Source organism: Rhinoderma darwinii, chromosome 10 (assembly GCF_050947455.1).
Source record: "Rhinoderma darwinii isolate aRhiDar2 chromosome 10, aRhiDar2.hap1, whole genome shotgun sequence".
In the NCBI taxonomy this organism is placed as follows: domain Eukaryota; kingdom Metazoa; phylum Chordata; class Amphibia; order Anura; family Rhinodermatidae; genus Rhinoderma; species Rhinoderma darwinii.
In genome coordinates, this window is record NC_134696.1 from 82,896,005 (window position 1) to 82,909,436 (window position 13,432).

The 13,432-nt window shown below is 43.1% G+C and overlaps 1 protein-coding gene across 3 annotated transcripts in view; it reads right to left on the reverse strand.

Annotated features, from left to right (window-relative positions):
* SLC37A4 (solute carrier family 37 member 4) overlaps positions 1–9,689 on the reverse strand; it is a 37,484-nt gene extending 27,795 nt beyond the window's left edge. For 2 of the 3 annotated variants that reach the window (XM_075840125.1, XM_075840126.1), the window contains exon 1: positions 9,452–9,689. The gene's annotated coding sequence lies outside the window, so the exon portion shown is untranslated. The remainder of the gene's footprint in view (positions 1–9,451) is intronic. The other variant, XM_075840127.1, reaches the window with a different exon arrangement.
* Between the last annotated feature and the right edge of the window lie 3,743 nt (positions 9,690–13,432).

Below are 13,432 nucleotides of genomic sequence, written 5' to 3' on the forward strand. Positions count from 1 at the left end.
ATGTGATGTGTGTTTTACGTTCGTGTATGTTTGTGTTATACTGTCTGCTGATCACTGTATCTAATCCTCCTACACTGTACTTGCTTTACCACATTGACCATGCTGCAATTTTGGGAAGTGCTCCCTCTAGTGCCCAGCACATGGAAATGTTATAAATTAGAATCTAATTTATAATATTTCCTGACTTGTGAAAAAAATTTAAAACAAATGTGTAATCACTTAAATACTAATTGTTTAACTAAAAAAAAAATTTCTAGCGACACATTCCGTTTAAATGTATCTGCTTGTAAGACAGGCAGTTATAACACACAAAATTGTTGCTAACTAACATCCCCCATATGAACGCTGCATTGAAGGGGTTAATGGCGGGGATCGAAGCTAATTTCGGTACGCACCATTACAGCCGGATATCAGCTGTAAGATACCGCCGAGATCCGGTGATGATGGCACCGGCTCAGCTTCTGAGCCGGTGCCAAGCATTTGGCGTATGGCTACGGCAAATGTCGGGAAGGGATTAAAGGGGTTTCCCGGGCACAGGGTGATTTTTCATATGGATGATCTATCCACGGAATAGATCATCACCGGGCTCCGGATGTTATGTAGTGGTCGTTGCTAGAAGCAGATGGCTCCGTACACTGTATAGCGGCCGTGCTGCAGCACTGCAACTCTGCTCCTATTCACTTTGCCGTTATAGTGTGGCCGGAGCCATATGCTTCAAGCACGGACATCCGATAGCTGGCTGATCGGTGCAGGGTCCATGTATCAGACCCCCACCGATCATATACTGATGGTCATCGGTATGAAAAACTGCCCCATGCCCGATCAGGACATGATCAGTTGATTAAGTGATCAGGACTATGAAATATAATATTAGTATTAAATTGAAATCAATCTCTTTGAAGGCAAAAGAAAGTTTTGTAGGCTGTTATACATCATCAAGCTGAACGCAGAATTTTCATCTTATGAGGATATATTCACACAGGGTAGTATGGATGGAGAAGAGAGCCACACCATTAGGTCTTATTTACACGAGCTTGTACAATTTGCGTCTACTAGAAAATGGGTGTTTTTTCATGCATATAACTGTCGGCGTTGCGTCAGTGTGGTTTCTGTGTGTCATCCGTTTTTCACGCTTGTATTTCTTCTCTGCAAGAATTTCCTGGTTTCACTTTTCTTTTATCGCTGCATTTTTTTTTTTAGCAACTAATGCATCCTATAGTTGTTTTTTTTACACTGTCGGTTTCCTCTATGTGTGAATGGGGTTTTGAAAATTGTTTTCCACATGAATTGTACTGTACATTGCCACAGATTTTCGGATTAAGCGTGGCCTCATAGAGCATGCTGCACTTTAAAAAAATCCCATTGACTACAACGTAACATCTGCCCATTGTTGCACACTCCAAGCCATTACTGTAATGCATGCACTCTCACAACTCGTCTTTACAGCTATATAAATGGTTATGTCCCAATCTAAACAGACTGATTTATGGCATTCATTGTCTTTCAAGACCAAGCAAGTTCTGCAAACAATGTGAAAAAGAGAAAAAGAAGCAGAGCCTCTGGCAGAACACGAGGAACGGGTCAACAACTTTAACGGCACATTCTGTCCAACCTGTTGACAGCAAGAAGTGTGTTGATCTGTATATAAAGGTTCATGGAGATATTTTACAGAACAGTCAAGCATCCAATGGAGGCTGTGATATAGTGTAATAGAACTATAGGGGTGCATACGTATTCACAAAAGAGAAACAAACTTTACTTCTATTGTATGCAACCTAGTTCAATAGGCCTAAACATCAGAGTTTCGATTTTTTTTCCCCCTTCCTCTGAATAACCATAGCAAAAAAATTAAACCTATGTTGAATAATAGACTGAACTATTTTACAGTTTAAATATGAAATGTTAAATACTTTTGTGTCAAAAAAGACAAAAGTATAGAAGGTATGATACCTTTATTGGCTAACCATAAAAGTTCTATATGCGGCTTTCAGAGCACAAAGGCCCCTTCTTCAGGCAGTTTACAAATGAATGACTTAGAAAAAAGCACAACATTTAGATGTTACACAAAGACAATTAGTACATGAGGTGATACATCATTAAGATAAGCCGGGGCAATAAAACGGAGGTTATAGGGGTGATGACTTAGGAGTTAAGGCATCTGGAGTCAGTCTGATGGGGGACGTGACGTGTGTCCATGTAGTGGCTCATAAATCCTGGTGTTAGATTGAGGCCTTGTGTCAATGACTGGAATTTTATCATCATCTTGAATTCCCAAATTTTTCTTTCTCTGTTGTTTTTAAAATGACCCTTCAGAATGAGTACCTTTAAATCTGCCAAACTGTGGTCTGGTCCAGAGAAGTGTTTTCCCACGGGTGTATCCACCTCCTGTTTTATTGTATGTCTGAAGATTCATCCTGGTTTGTAGTTTTTGTATTGTTTCTCCAATGTAGATTCCTTTATTGATGCACCTTGTACACAGGATCATGTACACTACATTGGAGGATGTACAGGAGAAAGTGCCAGTGATTTTATAGTCCTGCTGCGTGTTTGGTATCTGGATGGTGTTTGATGACCAGATGTTGGTACAGGTCTTGCATTTTCTACTGTTGCAAGGAAAAGTGCCAGTCTCTGATGGTGGTGAGAGGGCACTTCTTACCAGGAGATTCCTTAGGTTTGGTGGCTGTTTGTAGGCAAGGAGTGGTAAATCTGGGAATATTTCCTTCAGTTTATTGTCTTTGTTAAATATAGGTTGGAGATCAGCAGCAATTTTCCTCAAGATGTTCATTTGGGGGTTGTATATAACCACTAGGGGAACCCTGCTGTTGTCTTCCTTCTTTTTGTACTCCAGAAGATTGCTCCTTGGAATTCTTGTTGCTCTGTAGATCTGATCATCTATAATCCTTGGATGGTATCCCTGTTGTAAGAATGTATTCCTCAGTGATAGCAGGTGTTGTTTTGTGTCTTCACAGTCTGAACAGATCCGTATGTATCGCAGAGCCTGGCTGTAGATGATGGATTTCTTTATGTGTCTCGGATGGAAGCTGTTCCATCTCAGATATGCTGGACGGCCTGTAGGTTTATGGTAGATTGTTGTTTGTATGGTATTGTCTCTCATGTATATGGTCATGTCCAGAAAATGTATTTGAGATGTAGAGTAGTTGAGTATGTAAAAAGTAACTTTGTGAATACATGGCGTTACTATCTGGGTCTGCAGAATTTGTGTGGGGCCCCGATGGACCCAATGGTAAATCAGCACCGGTGGTATCTTTGCTAAATCCAACGCAAATGCGATCAGAGCATTATCTTGTACTAATCCTGAGTTTCAGCTTGTAATATACTCCAGAGCTGCAATCACAATTCTTCTGACTACAAAGCTAAATTCCCCCAGTATCCTTTGTAGCTCAGTAGCTACTCATAGCACTAGTGACATGCATGCTGGGAAGTGTAGTGTTTTCAACAAGAGCTGTATAGTAATCTGAAAAACATAACCCTTTAGTGACCAGCCTATTTTGGGCCTTAATTAATGACCATCGCATTTCAAAAGTCATAACAGTTATTTTTCGGTAGACATAGCTGTGTGAGGGCTTGTATTAGCGGGACGAGTTGTATTTTTAAGTGGCACAATTTTGGAGTACATATCATTTATTAACTTTGAATGTTTTTTTTTTACATTTCGGCATTGTTTTTTGATCTTAAATTTACACCGTTTACCGTATAGGCTTTGCTCAGCTCTCCTCGGAAATCTGAGTGAGCAGTGTATGGGCTCAATAGAAAGTCTATGAGCCCTCACATGGTTTGCTTGGCTTTCTGAGGAAAGCCGATCAGAAACGAAGGGGCACAGCGCTCACTTGAGTGCTTCTAAAGCTTAGTTTTAGCAATCGGTGGGGGTCTCAGCGCACGGACCCCCACTAATCATAACTTCTGACATGTCACTATGACACGTCACAGGTTTCTTGTAAGTTTAGATACATATGTCCCAGAAAACCCCTTTTACAGAAGGTCCCCTACTGCGATGGTCAAGGTAAGATATATGTCACCCAGTGCCGGATTCACAGCTACACTGCTCATTACTGCTGTATAATCTCCTCCATGCTGTTGCAGCTTCTATATATGTAATATAGTAGGGGAGCAGGATTCTCTTCTTCTACGTGCACTATGTATAGAAGACATGATAGCAGTTAGGCTCCACCCAAAGAAATCGGTCTTCAAACTGATACTTTTATGAAAAAAGTGAAATACATTTTTTTTCCCCTGTTATGCATTAAATTTAGCAAAAAACTGTGGGGTCAAAATACTTACTATACCCCTAAATAAATACCTTATGGGTCTAGTTTTCTAAATGGGGTCGTTTATATCGTTCTGGCAGTTCAAAGCCTCTCCAAATGTACAGTGGGGCCTAAAACATTTTCAAGCAAAATATGAGTCCTGAAAGCCTCCGGGTGCTCCCTTCCTTTTGGGTCCTGCCGTGTGTCCAGGCAGCGCATTAGGGCCATAATGTGGGTATTTTTGAAAACAGGAGAAACAGGGTGATAGATTTTGTGGTGTGTTTCTTCATTCTCATGGTCGCTTTACAAAGAAATTGGTCTTCAAACTGATACTTTTATGAAAAAAAGTGAATTTTTTTTTTTTTCACCTGCTATGTATTAAATTTAGCAAAAAACTGTGGGGTCAAAATACTTACTATAACCCTAGGTAAATACCTTAAGGGGTCTAGTTTTCTAAATGGGGTCATTTGTGGGGGTTTCCATCACTCTGAGACCTATGAGCCTCTGAAAACCTGGCTTGGTGCAGGAAAACAAAATGTACTTACAAATTGAATAATAATTGTATAAATTTTGAAGTCCTCTAAATTGCTGAAAATTTATTTTATTTTTTCAAAAGTGCTGCCAAAAGAGAGTAAAGAGATAGAAATATATATTTAATTAAAAAAATTGTACAGTATGTATGTACATATGTGACATATTGAAGTTAAAAATAGGGGAAAATGGTAATTTTCACAAAATTTCTTCCATTTTTCTATTTTTTTATTAATTTCCGCAAATTGTATCAGTCTACTTTTACCACTAAAATAAAGTACAACATGTGACGAAAAAATATTGTCAGAATTACTTGGATATTCAAAACTTTCACAGAGTTAGGGTATGTGCACACACACTAATTACGTCCGTAATTGACGGACGTATTTCGGCCGCAAGTCCCGGACCGAACACAGTGCAGGGAGCCGGGCTCCTAGCATCATACTTATGTACGATGCTAGGAGTCCCTGCCTCGCTGCAAGACAACTGTCTCGTACTGAAAACATGATTACAGTACGGGACAGTTGTCCGGCAGCGAGGCAGGGACTCCTAACATCGTACATAACTATGATGCTAGGAACCCGGCTCCCTGCACTGTGTTCGGTCCGGTACTTGCGGCCGAAATACGTCCGTCAATTACGGACGTAATTAGTGTGTGTGCACATACCCTAATTCTCTGATAAAGTCAGACATACCAGATTTGACAAATCTGGCTTGGTCATTAAGGTACAAACAGGCCCGGTCATTAAGGGGTTAACCCGTTAGTGACCGGCCCATCGTGTTTCTACGTCGGTCACTAACGGGCCTTATTCCGATGCCATAGACTTTTTACGTCGCGGCATCGGAATAAGTAAACAGAGCAGGGAGCTGTCAAATCTCCCTGCTCTCAGCTGCCAGAGGCAGCTGAGGGCTAGGAGCGTCCCTGCTCTGCTGGGTGAGATCGATATTAGTATCGATCTCACCCGTTTAACCCCTCAGATGCGGTGCTCAATAGCGAGCACCGTATCTGAGTGGTTTTGGAGAGAGGGAGGGAGCTCCCTCTCTCCCCCACCGACACCCGGCGATACGATCGCCGAGTGTCTGTGTTTCCAATGGCAGCCGGGGGCCTAATAAAGGCCCCCAGGTCTGCCTGGAGCGAATGCCTGCTAGATCATGCCGGAGGCATGACCTAGCAGATGCCTGTCCGTTTTAAACGGACAGGCATAATACACTGCAATACAGAAGTATTGCAGTGTATTATAAATGCGATCGCAGAATTGCATATTATAGTCCCCTAGTGGGACTAGTAAAATAGTAAAAAAAAAAGTTTAATAAAGTTAATTAAAAAAAATGTGAAAAAAAAAATGAAAAACCCACTTTTTCCCCTTACAAAGTACAGTGAAGTTTACCGCTCAGACGGCACTGGTAACAGCCCAATATCATTCAGTATGGGCTCTCTCCCAGAAAAATGCAGTGGACAGTCCGCAATCCAATGAGGGTGTGGATGGTAATTCTTATCCTTGTAGTTCCACCAAGCTCCTTATCGTCTCTCTCCACATTCAAAGAACTCCTGGTAGGAAAAGGATCTTATGTCTCTAATAGATGGAAAAAGTAAGACACATAGTGCAACACCCTCTGCAAAAAGATTGCTCCACGCCAAGTTTAATCCATACTCACAGAAGTAACAAGAAATAAAAGCATCAAGGTAAGTAAAAATCTTTAAAATTTCTAGGCGGCACGCCAAACACTCTCGCCCGACCCTGGGTTTCGCCCTTCCGGCTTCCTCTGGGGCGAAACCCAGGGTCGGGCGAGAGTGTTTGGCGTGTGAGTATGGATTAAACTTGGCGTGGATCAATCTTTTTGCAGAGGGTGTTGCACTATGTGTCTTCCTTTTTCCATCTATTAGAGACATAAGATCCTTTTCCTACCAGGAGTTCTTTGAATGTGGAGAGAGACGATAAGGAGCTTGGTGGAACTACAAGGATAAGAATTACCATCCACACCCTCATTGGATTGCGGACTGTCCACTGCATTTTTCTGGGAGAGAGCCCATACTGAATGATATTGGACTGTTACCAGTGCCGTCTGAGCGGTAAACTTCACTGTACTTTATATATGTTATTTAGGGTATTTGTTGGATCATACCCAATTTAGTTTTGCCTGCTCCGGTCTGAGAGAGATTTTGTGGGTATTTGAGCCAAGAGAAACCACCATTATATTTTTCCCCTTACAAACTGCTTTACTATTAAAAAAACAAAATAAAGTAAAAAAGTTACACATATTTGGTATCGCCGCGTCCGTAACGACCCCGACTATAAAGCTATTACATTACTTAACCCGCACGGTGAACGCTGTAAAAATTTAAATAAAAAACGACAGAAAAATTGCTGTTTTCTGTGAATCCTGACTTTAAAAAAATGTGATTAAAAAGTGATCAAAAAGTCGCATCTACTCCAAAATGGTACCAATAAAAACTACAAGTCGTCCCGCAAAAAAAAAGCCCTCATACAACTGCATCGGCGAAAAAATAAAAACGTTACGGCTCTTCAAATATGGAGACACAAAAACAAATCATTTAGAAAAAAAAGCGTTTTTACTGTGTAAAAGTAGTAAAACATACAAAAACTATACAAATTTGGTATCGCTGCAATCGTAACAACCCGCTGAATAAAGTTATTGTGTTATTTATACCACACGGTAAACGGCGTAGATTTAGGACGCAAAAAAGAGTGGCGAAATTTCAGATTTTTTTCTATTCTCCCCCCCAAAAAGTTAATAAAAGTTAATCAATAAATAATATGTACCTAAAAATGGTGCTATTAAAAAATACAACTTGGCCCGCAAAAAACAAGACCTTATACAGCGATGTCGACGCAAAAATAAGAAGGTTATAGCTCTTGGAATGCGACGATTGAAAAACGTAAAAAATATCTTGGTCATTAAGGTCCAAAATAGGCTGGTCATTAAGGGGTTAAAACAGAAAAGCCCCACGTGCTTTTCTGTTTACAAACATCCAAATGGAGTGTCATAATGATGGCGGCTGCGCGAAAACCACGCAGCCGCGCATCATATGCTGCTGCCACACGGAGCTGTCAAGTGCCTTTTGCGCAGGCAAAACGCCGCGTTTTTTGCGTGCGCAAAAGGCAGACGCTCCTGTCAATCCAGCCTAATTCTAACCTATTATTAGCTTACATCCACCATCAGATCTAGTCTTCTGCTAGGTACACACTACAATGGTTACAATGCAGTCACAGTGTACTAATGATTAGCATTTATATAGTACTTATGTCTATTAGAGCGTAGCTCCTAGATCTGTTTCTTTCAGGTTACTCTGCGGGGGTAATTTACCAAAATTTTGTAGAAAATACCCAGAAGGGCCAAAAATTCTAAATTTGTGGTGCAAATTGTGACCTTTGGCCTTTTTACGCCAGCATGCCGCTTTTGTGGAAAGGGGACTTGGTCTCAGGAAAGGGGGTCTGGCCACCAAGAGCCAACAAATGTATTATAATATACGCCAGAAAACTGGCTTAAATTATAGAGGAAATCTACGCCAACTCCTAGCTGGCTTTGATTTAACTCTATGGGGCGTAGGAAGATAGAGGCCCGTGCTGGGCCCCTACCTGACAATGCTCGCACGCTCCAGCTTCATTCACATCTGCGTCAGGGCTCCATTCTGACGTTTCCCGTCGGAGCTTCTGGTCAGAACGGAACCCTGACTGAAATGAACGGAAACCAGAGGTTTCCTTTTGAATCAGTATTGATTTAAACGGTGACGGATACGGTGCAAATGGTTTCCGTCGTCTTGACCGAATGAATAGCGTAGTCGACAACTCTATTCATTCTGTCAAAATGACGGAACCCTTGCACAACGGAGACAAACGAAAACCATTGGCACCCGATTCCTCACCATTGAAATCAGTCAGGGTTCCGTACCGACTGAAGATTTCATCGGAACGGAGCCCTGACGCAGATGTGAACGCAGGCTTAGGCAGGTGGTTTTAATGTTATGGCTGATCGGTGTGAACTATTTTTTACACCGTCCAGTGGTTGCGCTTCTGAAGACGGGGACACTGAATACATTCTGGTGTGCGGCCATATGTGAGGGATGGGTTTATAATACAGGAACATTATTATTTTTAGCGTATTCATGTCCGAGCCCCAATATATTACGTGTATAATGACTTTACATTCATATAACAGACCACATGGGGTTATTTACCACAGCTGTATGTATGGACGATGTAAGGCCACATAGTGGCTGCAGGAAGGAAATACAGCAAATGTGTTCCTCTAATAGCCCGAGGTGACCCGTATATACCGCGCATCGTGAACGGGTACAGGCTGAAGGGCGACTCATTCATACAGTGTGTGGTCAGCAACCTGCAGCCAAACTACAACCCTCAGCATGTCCTAGCAGCGCAGGTTCCTTCATGCCGCAGGGCACCTATCTCCACGTTTACCGTTGTTTCACCAGGATGCAGCAGAACATGGCGGCGTACGTTACATGATTCACATATAAATGTTGGAGGAAAGAATAAAGACAATTCCCAGGCACGATTACTGACATCTGCCTGACCCTGTCCTGTCCAATCGCCATTAGAGAAACATTATCCTGCCTTGTTTCCCGCTACAGCAGCGTACATGGCCGTTACTTCAGCCTACAGCGTCCTGCTTACCGATAACATTGCCCCCGTCTCTCCTCACGTCCCGCCCGCCTCCATCTTGTTCCGTGTCAGCCTCAGACTGCTGAGTCCATGGAGCGATGACCGGGCTGTCCCCGCCTCTCTCAGTCCTCCGTCCACTTCATGCATTGGGGAGCTGCAGGCTAGTCTGCTGCCCGGCTAGTCGCCATATCTGCTGCCTGGCTGCGGGGTCAGCTTTACCAGAGTCCATAACCTAAAAAATATATTTAAAGGAAAAGTCCATGTGTGGAGTCAGATCTCAGAAAACATGAGTGAATTGCTTGACAAGCACTCCCTCCATAAGACTTCAAGGGTAACTAAAGGTTTAAGAAACTTCTGACATGTCATAGTGATTGGGGGGGGTCCGAGCACTGAGACCCCCACCAATCGCTAGAACGAAGCAGAAGTGATCGTGTGATCGCTCAGCCGCTTTGTTTCCTTTCAGCTTTTTCCAGAAAGCCCATGTATCGGAGTACGGGCTCATGGACTTTCTATTGAGCCCGTACTCCGATACATTTATTTCCGGAAAAAGCCGAACAGAAATGAAGCGACTGAGCGTTCACACGAGCACTTCTGCAGCTTTGTTTTAGCGATTGGTGGGGGTCTCAGTGCTCGGCCCCCCACCGATCCAAACTTCTGACATGTCACTATGACATGTCAGAAGTTTGTTGAACGTTTAGTTACCCTTTCAGTTCTTTTATTAAGCTCCAACCATTTTATTCTCTAGAGGTGTAAGGGGCTGTTCACATCTGCGTCGGTGTTTCCATTGTTCTGATCCATCAGAGGAGCAGAACAACGAAAATATCATAAGGCGCCGGTTCAGTTACACAATGGAAACCATTGTCATTTGATGGAACCTAATGACTTTAATGGGTCCCGTCGGGTTTCTGTTATGGTGTCCGTGATTTTATTGGAAACAATAGCACAGGCCACTAACGGAGCCTCCAACGCAGATGTGAACAATGTCAGACAGTCCATCAACTCAACGCTTTGGTGCTCTGCGGCTGCCGTTTGGAGAACTGAAGCTGTCTGTTAATAAGGCTCTATTCATACGTTCACGCACTGTGGCGTTCTTCTGTCACAATTTTGGCCAAACACTGCGTTCATTTTGGTGTTTTTTGCGGCAATTTTGCCATAATCGCGGCAAAAACAAATGCCACACAACCTGCCTGTGTGAATACATGTCATGCGTTTCTGCAGCAGGTCAGCATGGGAGATCAGACTAAAACTAATGGGGGCAAGATGGATGGCACTTATGGGTTACCACTATCATCCCCATGTCCTGCGTTGTCTGTGAATATAACCTAGTATCATATTTGCAATTCTTCAGGCAGCCCTTATGGGAGCAATACCCACAACTGGCGGGCCAAAGAGCCCTATATAGATCTACCATCTAGCCAATAATGAGATATGTACCTTATGAGCCTAATTCAACTCATACATTGAAGGCAGACATATTAAAGGGGTTTCCCGGAGAGACAAAATGAATGGCCTATCCTCAGGTTAGGCCATCAATATTTGATCGGTAGGGTTCTGGCTCTGAGATCCCATGTCGATCAGCTTTTTTTGAAGGGGCCGCAGTCCTAGTGCGAGCACTGCTTCTTTTCTATTCCCTTTACTGCTCAATACTGTCAAATGCCGACACACTGGTAGTGGCAGTTCACAGTAATTAGAGCCGAGGGTTGACTAGGTCCGAGGAGGCATAAGGGGGACCAGGGCGTCCTTAGCACAGGTTTAGTGGCAGGGTCTAAGGTTAGGAAAATGGTGCATGACCGTGTCTGGGAGGAGGAAGGTGGGCTTTTGTTTAATCAGGAAAAAGAGTTAGGAGTGGGAGTACCGGCGGGAAAAAAGGGGAAGGGGTGAGAGAATTAACAATAGACGGAAGAGGGGGAGTTTAGGGTATTTAAATCCAGGTCATCGAAGATTAGTGTTAGTGTCTGTCACTTTGACAACTAGCCAAGCTTCTGGGTGGCCCTGGATTGAAATGCAGAGCCAATCTGTTTTCTCTGTCTGCAACCTATCAGGGCCAAGGGTGGAGTATTTGAGTATGTTCTGTTTCTTATTTGTTGCTTGTGATTTTCTTGTGAATGCATGTTTCTGATCAAGCTCCTGGTTACACCCTGAATTACCTTGTCTACTTGGACTCTTTGAACTGGACTTCAGCTTTGTGTTTGGATTTACCCTCTGCTCTCTTATTTTGATATTCTGCCCACAACTGGTTTCGACCTCTGCAACTCCTGTTAGGGGCCCCCCAGAAAGTATTGCTTGGGGGACACATGATGGCACAGACACATTAAAAAAATTTACTCTTGTTAAATTTTTTAAGGTTATTTCTGGATATGGTTATTTTTTCGTATGTTCTCCTCCCCCTCCTTTTTTTGTTGCAGTAGTACTTACCTTGGATTCCAGATGTTTATGCTCTTCTGCCCAGCACCTGAATTCCTCTTTGGATTGGTCAGTTAATTTCTGTGGCGGGAAAAACACAGCTTCCAGAATTTTCGGATATTCTGCCCAGCACCTGGAATAGTTTCCTGATTGGCCATTAGACCAATCAGAGCGTGAAAATTTGTATTTAAAAATAGACTGTTTCGGCGGGTCCGGTGCCAGTAGCAGATGTTCCTGAGGACAAGCGCCACGGCGGATCTTCTGAAGCAGCTAATTTTGAAGGCTGAATCGGCCGGCGGAGAAGAGTGGCTGAAGAAATGCTTGGAGCAGACAGAGCCAGCACCTGAACCTTCAGAACCTTCGTCGCTCATGATGACCAATTCTGCCGCAGTCGCTGACAAAATCCAGGGGGCGGTGCCGGAAAGACACTCTCTGGACGCGGGCTCAGCGGATTTGCTACTTAAAAGAGTAAGAAGGAGCCGTACCACCTATACTCCTCCTTCGGATAATAGCAGAAGGCGGGACAGCGACGGGGACGTACCAGCAATTTCAAGAACCGGCAGGTCACTTCAAGTGAAAAGAAGGAGCCGGCGCACGCCCAGAGCTACAACATCAGCTGCTGCTTCTATTCAAAGACAGCAATTGCCCTTTCCACATGATGGCGCCTCTGTTTTTTCAGCTTCAAATATTGTTGGATTATCAAAGGTTGTTTATTTGCAGCATCAAAGAGCCAGAACTTCTGAAGAATTTTACTCAGAGATGCCCCTGGATTTACATCAAGATCGTCTACTATCCTCTGGATCTACCCAGGAGGCGACCGCAAGGAGTGTTGAGATTAATGTATCTCAGTCTACTAAGTCAGGCCCCATGCAGACGACCGTGCCCGTAATCGCGGCCCACGATTGTGGGCACGGCCGTCTGTTGACCGCATTTTCGAGCCGTTTTCCCATACAAAGTATGGGAGCACGGCCCATAAAACACGAAAGAATGGACATGCTCCATAATCCTCGGCACAGTTCTACGGCACGGACACCCATCCGTAGTGATACAGAAATGTGTCCGCGGCCAATAGAACTGAATGTGTCCGTAAAACTGCGGACGCTTGCATGGGGCCTCAAATGTATTCGTTTTTAAATTTATACAATTGTTGAATGATTTTATGGCAAATACTTCATCAGCTTCTTCTCTAACAGATGTTTGGAAACACCTCCAACATCTTTGTCTGTTCCTGTTAATTCCAGCTGTTGATTCAGTTTGTTCATATCTTGTTTGTCATGTTCCATTATTAGATAAAGGTTTTGGTGTTCTTGAATCTTGTTGTAAAGAAGCCATTTCTTGCGAAGTTTCTCCTCTACATTTTCATCTTAATTAACGCTATTAAAGAGCGTATTTGGAGAAAGGCATTTGTAGACCTTTTGTCATTGCTGTCTTCTGCAAAAGGGCATATTTTGCGCAGTGACAAGAAGGACGAAAAAGCTGATGAGGATAGAAAACATATTTTGCCCCGATCATTTAACAATTGGTTACAAGCTTTTTGTGTTTTCTGTGCTGTGCTAGGCGAACGTTACCCCGAACGGTTCGGGCCTTTTT